Raw genomic sequence first — 3,451 nt, forward strand, 5'->3', positions numbered from 1 at the left:
CTTCTTCTTCTTCTTCTTCTTCTTCTTCTTCTTCTTCTTCTTCTTCTTCTTCTTCTTCTTCTTCTTCGTCTTTGGCAATTGGAAAGGATTTTGCAATAAACACAGGGAAGAGACTGCAAGTAGCTATCTATTCTTTTCCCTCATCCTTGCCTCATAGGAGTCTATCTTAGGCCACATCTACTCCAACAAAGCCACAGCTACTAGTAGTACCACAGGCTAGGCCAAGCAGTTACAAACCATGACTGTAACTTAAATGGTTTGGAATACAAGTTACATGACTTGGCTACAGAGAAATCTCTTTACAAAAGACTGCTGGGGGAGGGGCACCTGTTCATTTGGTTTCCTTTAAAGAAACAGTTGCAGCATTAGGACTTGCTACAATACTATGAAAAGTAAGATCTGTTCCAGACTATGCTCTTCCAAACTGGGGAAAGATGTTGAAAAAGATGCTTTTGAACACAGAGTAGCACAGCCCATGTCTGTAGTCAGCACACCTATGGCATTTATAAAGGTGTGAGAACATATGGGGTGAATACCTGAGACATTTAATAGTATCAAGCAGAGAGAGGAACCACTAATACTTAGCTAATTGTGGGCATTCTCTCAATACTGTATTAAATGTTTCAGATATTTTAGGTAAGAAGGTTCCTATTACTGAGAATAAAAAGGCATAGAGTTATTCAAGGAGATGCAGTGGATAATAGTACTTTGTAGGACATTGTAGAGGGAATGAGACAAAAAATGGAGAATAGAGAATGCTGCCTTCCATTCTGATGAAGCTTTGCTGCAGAAGTTAGTAAGAAAATAGTTACAGCTATATTGTAACCAATGGCCCAGTGATTAATGTCTTTAAGGAACCCTTTGCCTAGTCTAACAAAAGGTTAAAAGGGGGCAGTTATCTTTACATAAGACACCAGGAGAGGATTCCATCACACTTGAAGTAAAAGGAGACCATGAGGAATATAATCACAATTTTCTCCATACTGTTTTCAAGAATAGAAATAAGATCAATGTTATCCCCATTGAGTCCTGGTAGCTTGCCCAACAGTGGGGAGATGGAATCTGAAGAAACCATCTCCAGTAGATAGTCATGGCCCCAAGCTAAGGCAGGGGACCACCCACACATCTTCAAAATTTTGACCCAGAATTGTTCCTGTCTAAAGGAAATGCAGAGACAAATATGGAGCAGAGACCGAAAGAAAGGCCACCCAATGACGGGCCTTACTTGGGATCTACCTCATGCATGCTCACCAAACCCTGACACTATTACTGAGGCCATATTGTGCTTGCAGCCAAGAGCCTGACATGGCTGTCCACTGAGAGGCTCTACCAGCAGCTGACTGAGACAGATGCAGCCAACCATTGGACTGAGGTCAGGAACCCCTATGGAAGAGTTAGGGGAAGGACTGAAGGAGGTCAGTGAGATTGCAAGCCCATAGGAAGAAAAACTGTCAACTAACCCAGACCCCTCAGAGCTTCGAGAGACTAAGCCATCAACCAAGGAGCAAGCATGGGCTGTTCCCTGGCCCCAGGCACATGTATAGCAGAGGACTTCCTTGTCTGGCCTCAGTGGGGGAGGTTGCCTTTAATCCTGTGGAAACTTGATGACCCAGGGAAGAGGGACACTGGTGGGGATGAGGTGGTAGTGGGTAGGAAGATGGGTGTGTACCCTCTCAGAGTTGGGGGGATGGAGTGAAGAACTCTGGTAGGGAGGACCAGGAAGGGGGGCAACTTTCAGAATGTAAATAAATAAAATAATATAATGAAAAAGGAAGATGACCAAAAAAGCTGCTCATTTAATCAACTCAGAAAACCACATTTAATTGAACTAGATGTGGCACTTTGTTAGGATTTATTTAACCTGATTGTCGTGAATGGAGTGTGTGCATATATGCATGTGTGCACATGTCTGTATGTATATCTGATCATTGTACACATGTGTGAATTTCTTGTCTTATAATATGTGACTGACAGTTACTTGGTTTATGGATACACTGCACATTTTCTTTTCTTTTCTTTTTTTTAAAAAGATTTATTTATTTATGTATATGATTGCTGTATCTGCTTGTATACCCAAAACCCACAACAGTGCATTAGAATTCACTATAGATGGTTATAAGTCACCATGTGGTTCCTGGGAATTAACTCAGGACTCTTGAAGAGCAGCCAGACAGTGCTCTTAACCTCTGAGCCATCTCTCTAGCCTACCCTTTTTATATATACATTTCTCCCCCTAGTGTTTAGATGATCTCAAATTAGGAAGCACTTATAACCACATGCATGATTAGTGCTAAGGAAAGCTTTTTAGGGCCCTTTGCTAATAGATAGTAACTTATTCTGGTGTTGATNTTATGGAACTACATGTCACACAAAACAGATTTGCTTAAAATGACCATGACTACTTCAATGTGTATTTTGTACAAATGAGATTGTATAAGATATATTTAAAATTTTAGTAATTNAAGTCTCTTTTCAAATTTTCATATTTATAAACATAGACTTTTAAGAAAATACTTGAAATTAAATCATATTATCTTTTGTNCATTAACCAGAAAATAAAACACAGCCTTAAGGAAATTGTTTGTGTTATTTCACATTGGGAAATTATACCAGGGCATAGGAGAACTACTATAGAACTACTAACCTCACTGCCCTTCTAGAATGTAAATTACTTATTCTACNTTAAAGAGAATAATGGTTCTTACTTGAATGACTAGGCATTGTACATATCTATGCCTTGGGCGTTGTATTGTACTAGTAAAATGGTCAACTTGAAAGTCCTGTCCTACAATTTTATATATCAGATATTGCAGGTAGCTCTAAATATGAACGTCAAGATTTTAAGAAGATAAAGTTTTGATTCTTTTCTATCTTCATTAAGTTTTTAAAAAATTAAATTGGATATCAANCTTTATGAATATTATTTATTAATTTAAAACAAACCCTTAGTAACTAATACTTAAGCAAGTTCTTGATGTTATACCAGTAAAAATCATTTTTCTTAAAAATCTTCAGACACAGAGTTGNCTATATTTAAAGTATTCATTGTCAAAATGCTTATAGTGCTATTCCCTGAGTGGGCCAGGGCATCTGACTAGGATTAGTTTTTGTCAAGGAGACTCTGAACATTAGGTCAGTTCTGCCCTGCAGGCTGCCTTTGGACAGCTCTTTTATATTTAATTGCATTCTGTATGAGGCTACTTCCCACCTCATAGCAGAAACTGAGCAGCTGCAATAAAGACCAAATAGTCCACATAGCCTGAAAGATTCACCTCTATGTTTAAACACAAACACACAAAAGCTAGTCGTTGTGTTCTAAGAAAAGGAGCATGCCCTTGCATTTTAAGAGAGATGGTGGTTTTCCTAGGATGGAGGAAGTTAAAATTTGTGGACTTAATTTCTTATTCCTTCTCATTTAAGAATTTGGTGTGCATATGCCAGCAAGATTTTG

The 3,451-nt window shown here is 38.5% G+C and overlaps 1 pseudogene; it reads left to right on the top strand.

Moving 5' to 3' along the window:
- Positions 1–1,036, top strand: part of LOC110314436 — a 16,648-nt pseudogene extending 15,612 nt beyond the window's left edge.
- The last annotated feature ends 2,415 nt before the right edge of the window (positions 1,037–3,451 follow it).

The sequence above is a fragment of the Mus pahari genome, chromosome X (genome assembly GCF_900095145.1).
Source record: "Mus pahari chromosome X, PAHARI_EIJ_v1.1, whole genome shotgun sequence".
NCBI lineage: Eukaryota > Metazoa > Chordata > Mammalia > Rodentia > Muridae > Mus > Mus pahari.